The sequence below is a fragment of the Capra hircus genome, chromosome 11 (assembly GCF_001704415.2).
Source record: "Capra hircus breed San Clemente chromosome 11, ASM170441v1, whole genome shotgun sequence".
Taxonomy (NCBI): domain Eukaryota; kingdom Metazoa; phylum Chordata; class Mammalia; order Artiodactyla; family Bovidae; genus Capra; species Capra hircus.
Window position 1 is genome coordinate 103,782,956 of NC_030818.1, and position 15,991 is coordinate 103,798,946.

Genomic DNA, 15,991 nt, shown 5'->3' on the forward strand with positions numbered 1-15,991 from the left:
GGGTCAGGCCTGACCGGTGAAGCGCGTTCCTTCCTGCTCTGGCCTTTGCACTGGGAAGGGTCAGACCCAGGGTCCCCCCGCCCCGCCCTCCGCCCTGGCCAAGTGCACCGTGACCCCAGTTCCCACCACCCTGGGGTTCACGCCCCTCCCCTGCGGCCAGCACTGGCCGGGCCTGGGGAGGGCGGGGCTGGGGCTGAGCGTGGCCAGCCAGCCTGGCGTTTTTTTCCGCCTTTTCACGGCCTCAGCCAACACCCTCTCCCGGGACGCGGCCAACTATGTGTGGGCCGCAGAGTCGCCCAGCAGCTGCTCCTCCTGCTCAAGAGTGACGTCACGTATTTTTGGACGGCCGGACGCTCCCTGCTTTGCGATGTTGGAAGCGACAGCCTTGCTCTGTCCCCGCCGCTCCCGTGCCCCTCCAGCCCACCCTGCGCCCACCTTGCCCTGCGACGGGGCCCCTCTCCAGTGCTCAGACGGAGCCCACACTGAGGCCGCAGGTGGCCCGGGAACCCTCTCCTCGGTTATTTTTGGCCCCTGTGCTGGCCCAGGGACTCCCTGCCAAAAGCAATTACTGAATTCTCATCTTGTTTTGCTGATGGCTTAGAGTATGTCAACAATGTTTCACCGGGGAGACCCGAGGGCACCTCGAGATTGGGGGAGGGGAGGGGGCTTGGGCGCCCCCAGGACTGGACCGCTGGGGTCCCTGGAGAGGCAGAGGAGGAGGAGGGGTCAGCGAGGGCTGTCCCTCGCAGCTGCTGTCCGTCGGCGCCCTGGAGCGCCAGTCTGTGTGCTGACACTGAGGACCCGGTGGAGGGGGGAGCCTGTCTTCCGAGGCTCAGAGCTGCCCTGCGACCAGCTGGCGTCCCCGTGCTGGGAGGTGGCTGCAGGGCTCTGTGCCTGGGCTCTGCCCCCCATCTGTGAGGGGTGGGCTCACCTTGATCTGAAGTAGCAGGGCTTGGGGGCTCCAAATAACAGGCGGGATCTGCCCTCAGGGGTCTCCCCCTTCCCCCAGCCTGCGCTCAGTGCCACGGACCAGAGGCCATGACAGCAGGCCAGGCCGGGCCATCTTCTCTGAGGGGCTCCATTGTGTGGCCATGGGTCTGCAGCCCAGCCCCGTGACTCCAGTGTCTCCACCAGGAACACCACACTGTCCCAGGGAGGACCTTGGGGTCGTGGGAGGCTGGATTCCACCTGGTGGGCTTCAATCCCGGGCCCAGGCCGCCCTCTGCCCCCTGACCAGCCCTCAGGAACATCCACTGGCCATGGGCAAAGAGACGGAGGAAGGCTGCGGCCCTGGGGCTGGGAGCCCGGCGGCCCTGACCTGGTGGGTGGGCGCACTGCCTGGGCTCAGGCGAGCTTCTGACCCCGACCTCTCTACCAGCCTCAGCACCACCCCCAGCGAGTTTCCAGGAGGGCCAGGAGTCTCCGGGGGGAGGAGATGGGGTGGGAGCTGAGTGGGCTCTGGAGGCTGAGCACCCCAATGTCCGGGGACCGGGGGCCACGTGCCCGCCATGGGCGGCACCCCTGGGGCAGGGGTCCTCCCTGCTCGAGCTGGTGGCTGACCCTGTTTTCCCACCGGCTCTTCTTCTCAGGGGGCCCAAAATGCTCGTTGCCCCCCGGGTGAGGGAGGCCAGGAGGCCAAGCCCACTGTACCCACAAGGGTGGCTGACACGCATGCACTCCCGCCTCCTGTGGGACAGGCTGGCTGGGGGCCCTGGGCTTTGGGACACCAGCCACACCCTCCTCTGGGACTGCTTGTGCCCGGCTCCTGGCCGAGCGGTGGGTTGGACCGGCCCTGCCCTGAGGGGGCTCGGGCTCTGCTGGGGGAGACAGAAGCTCGGCAAGAGGGCACGTGGGAGGGGGCCCGGGAGCCGGCCTGAATGGGGGCCACCCACACCTGGCACCGATCGAGGGTGCCTGAGCTCTGTAAATGCCCGTGTAGGGGGCTGGGTGCTGGCTTGCAGGGACAGGCCGGGTGCTCGTGAGGCCCCAAGGCGGGATCCGGGGCGTCTGGAGCCTAAGGCCAAGTGGGCTGTCAAGGGGCAGCCTTGGACACTGGGGCTTAGCCAGAAGTGGGGTGGCCTCGTGGGGCCGCATGTGTGTTTTATGTCCGCTGTCTCCCCAGCTGAGGCCTGGCTCCCAGTTGCTCTGTCGGCCTGGACAGCCTCGTGTGTTTGGAATTGTGGCTGCGATCTCAGGGAAAGAAGCAGCCGGGGGGCCTGCCCTCCACCTCCCCCGGCCTTTGGAGGCTCCGTCTGGGGAGATGCAGCCCCTGGGGAGGGCAGCCCCTGGGGGGTCTGTGAGCCGGGAGCCCCGTGGAGGCCAGGGTCTCAGGGGCTGTCCGGCATGGCAAGACTGAGGTCTCGGGGCTGACAGAGTAGCCGCCCCAGGAGAGGGGTCTTGGAGGAGCCCGGCTCTGGCTCATAGGTGAGGAGCTGGGTTTGCTTTCTGAGGCCTGAAGGATGGAGCCTGGGTCCCTGTGGTCCTTAAAGGGACGGCGCAACGGGCTTGCTTGCAGTGGAAGGTCTGGAGTCGGGTGGTGGCAGAAGGGGAGGGGGCCGCTTGTTGTTGGGGTTGGATTCCCACTCTGGAACATTCCCCAGGAGCAGGCCTGGCTGTGGGAGGGGCTGAGAGTGGGCTGGACGGCCCGGGATCCTGGCCAGGCCTGGGCCTCCCTAGCATCCACCAGGTGGGCAGCCTACGTGCATGGCTCACTGGCCTTCCTCCAGTTCAGCTCGCCAGGGGCCCTGGTGGCCATCTCCTGGGAAGGAGGTCCGTATGAGCATGCCATCGGCAGAAGCGATGTGCTCCCCGCATGAGAGCATTAACAGCAGGATGGCCCCCGGAGCAGCTCGCCCACCGAGGCTGGAGACTGACATGGTCCAGGCGCGTCCTTCCCCGTGGCCCCCTCTCTGCCTGCAAGACGTGGTGCTCTTCAGGGCCCAGTCGTGGCCTGGCTGCAGGACCCGGCCCTGGCTTTCTCTGTGTGTGCTAAGTGCACCGGTCCCCTGGACTCTGCTGGGGCAACAGTCTCGTGATGCTGCCCATTGGACGGGACTTGCCAAGCGGGAAGCCCAGCTCACCTACGCCCTACGTCTCAGCCTGAGGTCGGGGCAGCGTCCTTGCCGGGCAGACCCCTCCGTTGCTCCCCCGACGCTGGCGGACCTGGACTGCAGCCTCAGAGACCTGGAACCAGCCCCTCGCCTCTGGGAGACTGCGCTGAGTGGACTTGGCCTCGCCTCTGTCAGGAGCTGGACTTCTTGCCTCAGCCAAGGGTGGGGGCAGCCGGCCTGGCCTCAGGGAAGGGGTCCCGGGGCCGGGCCGTCCCCATAGGGCCGCCCCCCCCCCAGAGCATCTGTCCACCCTGTGAGGTGACAGACTTGAGAAAGGGCTCAGCAGCCGACCTAGAAGGATGGGGGCGCGGTCAGAGGGACGGGTGCGGTGAGAGGGACGAGGCGTGGTCAGAGAGATGGGGGCGTGGTCAGAGGGATGGGGCGTGGTCAGAGGGACGGGGCCTGGTTAGAGGGACGGGGCGTGGTCAGAGGGATGGGGTGTGGTCACAGGAGAGACAGCCCGTGGTGTTCCCACGGGTTCCCAGCCATCGGCGCCCTTGACCGTTGACCTCGCACTTCTGTCCCCTTACTGTAAGTGGTGAGGAGAGCGGCCCCCCTCTCAGGGTCGTCTGGGGATGGAGTGAGCTCTCCGGCTGGCGCCTCGGCACCTCGCCAGCCGCCCATTTGCAGAGGAACGTGCCAGCGACCTCAGGTGCTTTGGACCGTCTTTTTGTTCACCACGTTTGAATTTTTCTACCATGACTGGAGTTATTCTTTATTTATACTTTTTTGGCCTCATGTCTTGGGAAATCTTAGCTCTCCGACCAGGAAGTGACCCTGGGCCTGGGGGAAAGTGCAGAGTCTTAACCACTGGACTGCCAGGGAATTCCCACTTTGTAAGAGAGTTAGATGGCTGCTTTGACCAAAGCTGCGCCTACCTATGTATTGCTTATGTGGTTGAAAAAAAAAGTGAAGTGAAAATGAATGAAACACCAGGAAGCTCTCCTCTATCAGAGGCTGATGGGCGGCAGCTGCCGGCAGGGCTGGGAGCTGCGGGCAGGCCAGGTCGGGGGGGGGGGGGGGGCGGTAGGGATCTCAGGGGGTGATGCTCACCTGGATGCAAGAGCTGCCTTAGCAACCGAGGGGCCAGCGGCGGGGGCAGGGGCGGGAGAGGGAACAGGCGCGCTTTGGGAGGCCTTCAGGGGAGAGGCAGGCAGGCAGGATGAGAGCAGGTGGGGGGCGCGCAGAGGAGCGCATAGGGCGGCCGGGTGCTGGGAAGATGACGTCCAACCCCCTCACTCCCCCACTCACCGCCACCCCCTACTCACCCCCACCTACTCACCCTCTCACCCCCCACTCACCCCACTCCCTACTCACCCCACTCACCCCATCTACTCACCCTCTCACCCCCCACTCACCCCCACCCCCTACTGACCCAACTCACCCCCCATCTAATCACCCTCTCACCCCCCACTCACCCCACCCCCACTCACCCCACTCACCCCCACCTACTCACCCTCTCACCCCCCACTCACCCCACTCCCTACTCACCCCACTCACCCCATCTACTCACCCTCTCACCCCCCACTCACCCCCACCCCCTACTGACCCAACTCACCCCCCATCTAATCACCCTCTCACCCCCCCACTCACCCCACCCCCACTCACCCCACTCACCCCCACCTACTCACCCTCTCACCCCCCACTCACCCCACCCCACTCACCCCACGCACCCCCACCTACTCACCCCACTCACCCCCCATCTACTCACCCTCTCACCCCCTACTCACCCCACCCCCTACTCACCCCACTCACCCCCACCTACTCACCCTCTCACCCCCCACTCACCCCCATCCCCTACTCACCCCCCACCTACTCATCCTTTGACATCACCCCCTACTCACCCCACTCACCCCTACTCAACCCTACCCACTCACCCTCTCACCCCACCCCTCACTCACCCCACTCACCCCCACTCACCCCACTCACCCCCACTCACCCTCACCCCCCATTCACCCCCCACCCACTTACCTTGCTGCCCATCCCTCACCCCTTCCCCCAACACACATCACAACTACACACGAACATCCACTCACCTCCCCCCACTTCCCAATGGAGGCATAAAGTGCTCTGGGGGTGAGGGTGGGCGTGTGACAAGACGGAGCCAGGGAGCCACTGAGGCCGGACCCCGCTGCTGCCACTCCCACCCAAGGCTGCAGGTCTGACGGGCAAGGGGGGTTTGACGTGGGGATTCTAGCTGGAGACGGATGGTGACCTGGTCCCAGCACCTGACTGGCTGGGCGGGGGCTGGGAGGGCAGTTCCCCGTGGCCTGCGGTGGCCTGTGTGCAGGGTTCCGGGACAAGCTGCACCAGGTCCCCGGATCCCAGTGCTGGTTCCGGAGCAGGCGGGGGTGGAAGCCACAGCCCCGGGCTCCAGAAGCTCGGGTCACCTCCCCGTCCCCACCCCCCACCACTCCAGGGCCAGCACGCCACCCTGCCCCACAGACAGTGCCCAGCTCGGGGCGGCAGCTGCAGAGAGGAGGCCCGTGTTCCTTGGGTTTGGAGTTCTGTTCCCCCGCCACTGCTTTGTCAGGCTGGGCCGGGGGCCAGCCCGCCCCCAGGACACACCGTCCCTTGGCCTGGCCTGCTGGAGTGGGGCCCGTGCGGGGAATGAATGGTGTCTGACCCTGTGTTCCAGGCGTGCCGGGGGCAGTGTCCTTGGGAGGCAGCTGTGCCCAGCTGTTCCCGGAGCACCACCGTCCACCCCCGCTGCTTGGCTGACCAAGGGACACGGGTGTGGGGGCCCTTTTGGGGATCCAAGACTCTAGTGGGTAACGGTGGAGGCTGAGGCCTGCTTGGCTGGCTGAACTGTGGGCAAGTGCCGAGTCCTCTGGGGAGCATCAGAGCTGAGGTTTGTCTATAGCCCAGTCCCTGGGGTGCCCTTCGCCTGCAGGCAAAGGTGTCACGCTAGTGAAATTAGGAGTGGCGCCAGCTTCTGATGGAATGACTGGTAACTCCCGCGTTGTGACCACCAGGGTCACCAGCGGAGGGAGGCCAGTTGACCGCTGTGGCTGCTGCCCTTCCTGGGCCCAGAGATGTCAGCCTGGGATCGCTCACCTGAATCCTGTTGGAACTCTCACCTTGATGGAGACAGGGTGGAAAACCACGGGCTTGGGTTCAAGGCCAGCTCGGCCACGAACCTTGGGAAATCACAGAGCTGGCCTGGCCCCGGGGTTCCCACGGTCAGCGGGGTCACCTCTGTGGCCTCTCAGAGGCATGAGCGCTTAGAGGAGGGGTCCCAGACTTGAGGCCCCGCTGGAGTGGCCAGTGTGGGCCGAGGTCTCTGTGGAGATGCCGAGCCTCTGACCATCCCTGACGGCCTCTGGAATGTGAACTCTCTGGGGGCAGTGATGTCACCCTTGGCCCTTGCAGTATCTTCAGGCCCTCAGACCATGTAGCAAATTGAAGAAGCTCAATGAATATTTGATGCGTGAATGAATGAACTCACCAATTACTGACTCATTCGTTGAGCACTTGCCCGAGCCTCTACAAGCCAACGGCAGAGGTTAAGTGCATAGACCCGGGAGGCAGTTTGTCTGGGTTCCGAGGTTAGAGTCTGTGAATTATGAGTGTCCCCAAGTCTCAGCTGGGCTTCCCAGATGGCTCAGTGATAAAGGATCCGCCTGCCAATTCAGGAGACCCAGGTTCTATCCCTGCGTCAGGAAGATCCCTTGGAGGAGGAAATGGCAAACCATGCTGGTGTTCTTGCCTGGAGAATCCGACGGACAGAGGAGCCTGGTGGGCTACAGTCCATGGGGGTTGCAAAGAGTCAGACAGGACTGCGCACATACGAACGTACTAAGCCTCAGTCTCCCCATCTGTAAAATAAAGGTGAAAGATATCTGTTCCCATCACAACACCCAGTTAAGAACCTGTACACACCCTCTCACTAAAAGTAGCTACACATTCTGGGTAAAATAAGATATTCATCTTGAAAGCTGTCTTTTTTTTTTTTTTTTGGCTACACTGCCCCGCTTGTGGGATCTTAGTTCCTGATCAGGGATTGAATCCTGGCTCTAAGCAGGGAATGAGCAGAGTCCTCACCACTGGACCGCCAGGGAGGGACTTCTTGAACGCTGCCTTGAGATGGCTGCGTGTGTGTGCACGTGTGTGCCTGTGTGTGTGAGCAGTCGCTCACTCATGTCTGACTCTTTGTGACCCCATGGACTGTAGCTCACCAGGCCCCTCTGTCCATGGAGTTATCCAGGCATGGATACTGGAGTGCGTCGCCATGCCCTCCTCCAGGGGATCCTCCAGACCCAGGGATCGAACCTGTGTCTCCTGTGGCTTCTGCATCGGCAAGTGGATTCTTTACCTTTGAGCCACTTGGGAGACCCTTTGAGCTGGCTAGGAGGTGTGGAGTCCTCAGGGCAGGCCAGCAAAAGTGGGGGCCCAGAGAGGAGCAGCCAAGCCAAAACTGGCTCTGCTTCGAGGGGGGAACACGAGGCTGCTGCCCCCAAGTGTGAGCGAAAGTGCTGAATGGATTGATCCTTACGATGGAGAGAGCCACGGTCGTGAGCCCAGGCACGCCTCCTGCTGACCTGGCTCGGAGTCTCAGTTAAGTGCGGCGTCCAGCCAGGAGGACTGTCAGAGGGGAGGAGTAGGCACTGGGTGGTCCTCAGCAAGGCCGTGCCGTTCCTGGGGCGTGACCCCCGCGGACTGGCTGACCGAAGCCGGTGGTCACCAACAGACAGCTGGTCCTGTTGTTCACTGGCTGTGGCGGCGGAAGAACAACCTGTCTCCTCACGTTGAATTGGAAGAATCGAAGCATCTCTGTCCTGGCAGGTGAACCGGGGCATCGTCTGTCCGTTTGTCTGTCTGTCTGTCTGTTTGTTTGTTTGGTTTTATTGTTGTTGTTCTTGTTTTCTGACGCCCTTTGACCTCAGGGTCAGAAGACAAAGCGCAGAGAGGGCGTCCTGGGGGCCCAAGGGAGGACCACCTCGATGCACCCAGGGTTCCCGAGGGCTCAACCTCGCATCCAGCTACGCTGGGCCTGGCCTCCAGGTAGCGCATCGGCTCTGCTGTCTCAGGCCTGGGAGCTGAGGAGAGGAGGAACTGGGCTCTAAGGATCCATCGTCACAGGATCGCCCTCGGGGCCGCTGCAGCCTGAATCCATCTCCTCTCAGTTATGCCCAAACTGCAAACGAGGGATTTCAGTTTAAAGGCTTCTCAGACCGCCAGCGCTCTTTTTTTGAAGAGCTATGTGTTTCGTTGGCCGCCCCCATCTCAGCTGCAGCGCTCGGGACCTTTAATCTGCACTGCGGCCTGTGGGTGCTTTTAGTGGCGGCATGGAACGCTCAGGTGTGCGCTGGGGCTCTTGTTCCCTGACCAGGGGTCAAACCAGGGCCTCCTGCATTGGGAGTGCGGAGTCGTAGCCCCTGGACCGCCGGGAAGTCCTGCAAGCACTTTCTAAAGGAATCCACCTGCATCTCAAGCCTCAGAGACACTTCACAGAGTCCCAGAGCCAATGAGCAACTCAGTAAATGTTCACTATGTACACAAGCTTCCCTGGTGACCCAGCTGGTAAAGAATCTACCTGCAATGCAGGAGACCTGGGTTCCATCCCTGGGTGGGGAAGATCCCCTGGGAAAGGGAAAGGCTGCCTACTCCAGTATTCTTGCCTGGAGAATCCCATGGACAGAGGAGCCTGGTGGGCTACAGCCCGTGGGGTCACGAAGAGTCAGACACGACTGAGCGACTAACACTTTCACTTCACATACACGAGAAAACAAGGCACCATGAGTGAAAGCGGACCAAAATAGGAGGCAGCAGAGCCGGAGCCCCCGGCGGCGCCTGTGGCCAAGAATCAGCCGCCAGTGCAGGAGACACAGGAGACGCGGGTTCAGGCCCTGGGTCAGGAAGATCCCCTGGAGGAGGAAATGGCAGCCCACTCCAGTATCCTTGCCTGGGAAAGTCCACGGACAGTGGAGCCTGGTGGGCTGCAGTCCATGGGGTCGCAAAGAACTGGACACGACTGAGCGACTGAGCATGCACGCCGAGTCAGATCGGCAGGAAATTCAGATGTTAAAACCATCAGGCCCAGAAAACAAAGTGAATATGATTTATAGAAAAAATAAGAGAGACTTGAATATGTCAGTAAATAGCAAGCCAACTTCTAGAAGTAAAATATACCCAATGCTTGAAATTAAAAATGAAAGGATAAATGTAACAACAGCTTAGACACAACTGGAGAGAAATCAGTGACCTGAAGGATAAACTCAAAGGAATTAGGAAACTTGCACCTGGGAAATATGAAAACAAAGATCACAGAGGCTGGAGTGAGAGGGTAGGTATATTGCTAGCTGGAGCTCCAGAGAATAAAGAGAGAGACAGAGAGGCGCAGAGGCAGGGTTTGCAGAGGATTAAGGCTGGAACGGCTGCAAATTCAACGAGAGACAGCTGACCACAAGCACAAGAAGCCCAAGGAAGCTCAAGCACCATGAGAGCCCGGGGTCCACACCTCTTCACTTCAGAGTGAACATGCAGGGCACCAAGGCCAGAAGCCCTGAGACGGAGAGGACACACAGGTCGCCTTCAAGGACTCTGATGTGGAGAGCCAACTTCTCAGGAGCAACAACGGGAGCTTGAAAATAGAGAAGTGGTATCGTCAAAACGCCACAAGCAGAAGGCTCCTGGCCTAGAAGTCAACAGAGAAAAGCGGTAACAGGCAAAGGAAAACCAAGAAAGCGTCCCACGAGCAGCTGCGCTGGAGAGCGTTTTACAGGACATACTGGAGGCGGAAGGAAAGTGACCCCAAAAGGACGACAGGAATGTTAGAGAGGATGGAAGTCAAAGACGTTGTTATGCATGTGGGCACATCTGGATAAACGTGGACGGCAAAAGTGCCGTGCGGGGTTTAAATGAGGACAGGGCAACACGCAACGTAAGGCTGTCCTTAAAGCTGCAGGGACGGGGCGTGTGTGGTCGGTTGGAACGAATAGGTTCTAAAAGAGAAGAAAAAGTATTAATTTAGAATCGACTTCGATATACAATCACTAAAAGAATGGACATAGAGTGCATAAATTCTAAACCAATGGAAAGAGGGGCAGGACAAAGAAGCTCGAGAATTCAGAAGGCAAAGAGAGGGAAAACAAAACATGAAAAAGACAAAATATTAATCAGGTGGTAGAAATAAGTCCAACTCTATTGACGATTACAATACATAGAAACTAATAGAACAGTTAAAAGTTACAGTGATGAGACTTTATGATTTCAGGCCAGATAAAAAGGACAAAATCCAGCTGATCTTTGTAAGAAACTTACCTAAGACATAAAGATGCAAGAAGATAGAAAGGAAGCATTTATGCAAATACTAAGCCAGAGAATGTTGGAAAAGACTGTCTTCACATCAGGAAAACACACTTTATCCTTATCTGTTCACCTGAAACTACCACAGCATTGTTAATCGGCTATGTTGTTGTTGTTCAGCTGCCCCGTCGTGTCCGACTGCTTGCGACCCCAGGCCTGCAACACGCCAGGCCTCCCTGTCCATCACATCTCCTACCGTTTGCCCAAGTTCATGTCCACTGCACTGATGGTGTCATCCAGCCATCTCATCCTCTGATGCTCTCTTCCCCTTCTGCCCTCAATCTTTCCCAGCATCAGAGACTTTTCCAGTGAGTCGGCTGTTCACATCAGATGACCAAAATACTAGAGTTTCAGTGACAGCATCTGTCCTTCCCGTGAGTATTCAACTATAATGGGCTATACCCCGATGCAACATAAAAAGTTTAAAGTTTGGGGGAAAAAAAGAAAAACACACTGTAAGTCAAAAAGAACTGCTAGAAAGAGTCGTTCATTCCTTGCTTAGTAATAAAGAGAAATCGGTTTATTGGGAAGATAGAACTGTTCTTCTTTCGGATGTACCTAAACCTCAAGATATATTATGAAGCAAACTTTGGCAGAGCTAGAAGGAGAAGCCGCAAGTCCACCGTGTGGAACATCACTGGGTCTCCGTGGTCGTGTCGGGCTCTCTAGTTGCGGCAAGCGAGTGCTGCTCCTCACGGCAGCGCCCAGGCTTCTCGGTGCAGGGCACAGGCTCCAGGCACACGGGATTCAGGAGCTGGAGCGGGTGACTCCGCAGTAGCGGTGCCCGGGGTTAGCGACCCCTGGCACGTGGGATCTTCCCGGACCAGAGCTTAAGTTGGTGTCCCCTGCCCTGGCAGGTGGATGCTCACCCACGGGACCACCAGCGAAGTCCTACAGTCCAGTTTTAAGAAGCGCCCACCACCCTCCCCGCCAACTCCCCCTGCGCCCATCTGTAGGCGAGTGCTGCTTCCCCACCCCCAGTCCTAGGCAGTCACGATCAGCCTCTCTCGTTTTACCTCTTGTGGAAATTGGATGATTCTGTCTGCGTGAAGTGCTGTCGTTGTGGTTATAGCCACCTTAGTGTGAGTGCATTTCCCTGTTGACTTACGATGTTGAGCATCTTTCCATCTGCTTATGGGCCATTCGTAAATCTTCGGTGAAGTGTCGAAATCTTTTGTCCATTTCTTTTTTCTTCAGTTGTCTGTCTTCTCATTGAGTTTTAAAAGTTTATTTGTATGTTCAAGGTCTTTATTGTGTACAAAGTGAAGTGAGTGAAGTCGCTCAGCTGTGTCCGACTCTTTATGACCCAATGGACTGTAGCCAACCAGGCTCCTCCGTGCATGGAAATTTCCAGGCAAGAGTACTGGAGTGGGTTGTATTTCCTTCTCAGGGGATCTTCCCAACCCAGGGATTGAACCCGGTCTCCCTCATTGCAGGCAGACACTTTACCATCTGAGCCACCAGGAAAACCCTTATTCTGTATATATCCTTCAAATATGTTGGAGAAGACTCTTGAGAGTCTCTTGGACTGCAAGGAGGTCCAACCAGTCCATCCTAAAGGAGATCAGTCCTGGGTGTTCATTGGAAGGACTGATGTTGAAGCTGAAACGCCAATCCTTTGGCCACCTGATGCAAAGAACTGGCTTGTTGGAAGAGACCCCGATGCTGGGAAAGACTGAGGGCAGGAGGAGAAGGGGACGACAGAGGATGAGATGGTTGGATGGCATCACTGACTCAATGGACATGAGTTTGAGTAAACTCTGGGAGTTGGTGATGGACAGGGAAGCCTGGCGTGCTGCAGTCCGTGGGGTCACAAAGAGTCGGATACGACTGAGCAACTGAACTGAACTGACTGAATGGTGGCTTTTGAAGGGCAAAAGCTTTAAATTTTGTGCAGTCTAGTTTATTGATGTTTTTTGGATGGATTGCACGTTTGGTGTCCTACCTTAGAACTCTGCACCTCACCCAAGATCACAAAGACTTTCTCTTATGTTTTCTGCTGGAAGCCTTCTGGTTCTTTGGGTTAATTTTTGGGACAGGGTGTGAGGTTTCTGACTGTGGACAACCAACTGCCCTGACATCCTTTGTTCTAAAGGCTGTGTGTCCCAGATCATGAGATTTACAAACCGTCTAAACGGCGGCTCAGCAGTAAAGAATCTGCCTGCAATGCAGGACACCCGAGCTCAGTCCCTGGGTCGGGAAGATCCCCTGGAGAAGGGATGGCAACCCACTCCAGTATTCTTCCCTGGAGAATCCCAAGCACAGAGGAGCCTGGCGGGTCGCAAAGGCCACGGGGTCACAAAGAGTCAGACACGACTGAGTGAGCACCAGGGACAGGTAAGTGGCATCAACCACCTAGTCAGGACGCAGACGGTCTGAGCGAAACAGCGGGCCCCTCCAGAGTGTGACCAGGCTCCCCCAAGGCCCCCAGGGCACTGACCACACGCCCTCGGTTGTAAAGTGACTACAGCCCATTTTGAAGCATCGGCTGAACTCAGGACCAGTCAGAAATCAGTAATAATGACCACAGTAAAATAGCCTGAGAATCCCCTTGTCCATAAATGAATCAAGAACACGTCTTCATGGAAATCAAAGTAAGGTGGATCTCAAGGCTTGTCGCGGAGCTTGAGGGGCCAGGAGTCAGTTCGTATTAACACAAAGCCGCGAGGGCAAGCGTCCGGCAGGCGAGGTGTGGGCTGAGTTCGTCCTTCGGCTCCTTCTGCCTCCTCCGCTTCCTGCTCCTTTTCTGATTCTTGCCCTGGTTTGTTTGCTGGGGTTGCCAGTTTGATCAGTGGTGCCCCAGACTTGGCTGTGGGTGGGGGTAGGGGAAGGAGGAGGCTCCCTGGGGCCCCCAGGTAGCTGGAGGGGGTCACCGCTGCACAGAGGTGGCCAAGAATCCAGCAGCCAAGTTCGCTGAGTGCTCACGGCCGGGTGCAGCGCTCGGTGGCCTGGCTGGTTGGTCCTCAGTGAGGCTTCCGTGGCAGCAGGAAGCCCAGGGACGTCCGAGCTGGATGGGGAAACCCCAAGCCAGATAGGGTAACGTCTCAGATCTCTTGGTCTGAGACCCCAGACACAGCTGCACACGGCCATCCACATCTGCCAGTCTGTGCAGGGGGATGGCCAAGAAGCATGGGGACAAAGGGCCGATCACAGGTGTGCAAGCCTCTTCCAGGCTTTGGAGTCTGACGTGGGGGGTGACGATGCCCATCCCTAGGACACAGCGTTGGGAACCTCGTGCAGAAAAGCAGGTGTTTGCAGCAGAGATGAGCCGGCCCTCGGAGCCAGTGAGGTTGCCGATTGGGGCCTGCTGTGATGCAATTTCTGGAACTGGCACAGACAGTGCCCCGTGCCCCTGGCCCCCTCGCCCACCCCTGGACTCGGGGCTGTGAGTCTGGACCCAACAGGTTCTTGGAGTCCCAGCCGGTGGCGGGTGCTTATCAGCTGCAGCTCTGAGGCTGGCGGCTGTGGCGTGGGGAGCCCGGGGCTCTGCCAAACCTCTTCCAGATGTGGCCACGGCTGCCTGCTCACTGGACTCCACCTGGGGCTCTCAGCCAACAGGATCCCATGAGAACGAAAAGTTCCCGGTGAAGGCGCCGGGGGGCCCAGCTGCCCTGATGGGAGACAAGGTGGTGGGCAGGCTGGATGTGCGGCCGTAGGCACTCGCCAGCCGCTTCCTTCTCCACGGCCCCCAGGCTGGCCCTGAATGTGGGGTGGTCGCAGCCGCCTCTGGCTGCCTCCTGGCCTGGGCCCTGAGTCTCTCCAGCTGTGGCCCGGTTCCCGGAGGGCTAGGTGGAGCCGCTAGCCTCTGCTTCTGCACTGTGGGGGAGGGGCGGTACTCCACAGCATGGCGCCCCTTCGCTGGTGGAAGGGGCTCCTGTGTGCCTCTGCAGGCCCTCCTGAGCTGGGGCAGGGGCACAGGGGAGGTGCCATTGGATGGCTCCAGCAGGATGAGCAGGGGCCCTTGTTTCTGGAGGTATTGGGAGCTGAAGGCTGCCTAGGGTTGCATGGCCCCTGGGAGTGGGCACTCCAAGCCGGCCCCTTCCCCTTTCTCTTGCTTTTTCGAGGACAAGTCAGCAAGGGGTCAAGGCTAAAGCCTCTGAGGTCACAGACCAGCCATCTATCAAGCATGGGCTCTTCCAGGAGCTGTGAGCCGGCCCTCACCACAGCAGATATGGAAAGAGGTGCCTGTTTACTGGTCTGACCCACACTGGGTAAGTGTGAGCTGGGTGCGGATTCAGACCCTCCAACTGAGCTCTCAGACTTCAGAGGGACTCAGATGCCTCCTGGCCCCTCTGGGCATGACGTTGGCATGGGTGGTACCCGCTGCCCGCTGGGCCAGCCGGTCCTCACCTCTCTCTCCGCCTCCCTACAATCATGCAGGAGGGTGAGGGACCATGACCTGGGGCTGGCCGTGACTCTACGCTACCTGGCACAACCAGCGGGCTGTTCAGAAGCTTCCGATGACTTTCCTGGACTCTCAGAGAATGCAGACACACCTCCCTGGGGGGCAGCCAGGCAGCCAGCAAGCATTTGCCAGCCCGGTGCACGCTCTGCCTGCCCTCTTTCAGGGACTGCCCTCTCCCCCACGCCCCCTTCCTCTGCCCTCGCCAGGCTCACCGGGGCCTCCTGCTGGGCGGCAGCCTCTGTTGTTTTCCCTGGGCTTTGCCCCCCTTCTCACGGCAGTGGGACCTGACCCCCTAAAATCCTCCCACAGAGCCTTTGGGCCCTTGGGAGCCATCCATCCACTCTCGACCTCGCCCTGCCCACAGCCGTCCATGGTCACTCAGACCCTGCGGTTCCCAGATGTACCTGTTTGACCTTTCACCGTCTTCCTGGAGCTCCGCCCCATCTCCTTGAAGTCAGTGAACAGCACACCCTCTGCAGGGATGTTCCTGACCCCCAGCCCTCGCCTCTTATTCCTGGCTCTGCTGCCCCCGCTAGACCGTGGGAGTTGGAAGGTCTGCCTGGTTCCTGGTGAACTGAGGGGCTGGGGGACCGCTCGGTGCCCACGCGGGGCAGCCGGCTTCCTCCTCCGCCTCTGGACCCTGAGTCGCCAGACGAAATCGCCTCTCTTGCCCTGGTGACCTGCGCTCAGTTGTGTCCAACTCTCTGCGACCCCATGGGCTGTAGCCCGCCAGGCTCCTCTGTCCGTGGGATTCTCCAGGCAGGAATACCGGAGTGGGTTGACGTTTCCTTCTCCAGGGGATCTTTCCGACCCAGGGATCGAACCGCATGTCCTGTGTCTCCTGCCTTGGCAGGCGGACCCTTTATCACCACCAGGGAAGCCCTGTTCTGGTGTTAGGGGCAGAGTAGAGGGGGATTACATAGTTAATCCCGCTAGGGGATTTTAAGTAAAGAAAAAAAGTCCTGGAGACCCGTGGAAGTTAATGATCACTCAAGAAAGCAGGTTCACGTGACCACAAAACCAAGCTGGCTTGCCGAGCAACAAAGCCGTGTGGCAGAAGCGCGAGATGTGCCCCGGAACCATAAAACCATGGTGGCGTGAGCCCCACACCCTGCCCGGGAGCTCAGCGAGTTAATGATTCCTGAGGACATGCTCCTCGGGGCGCACT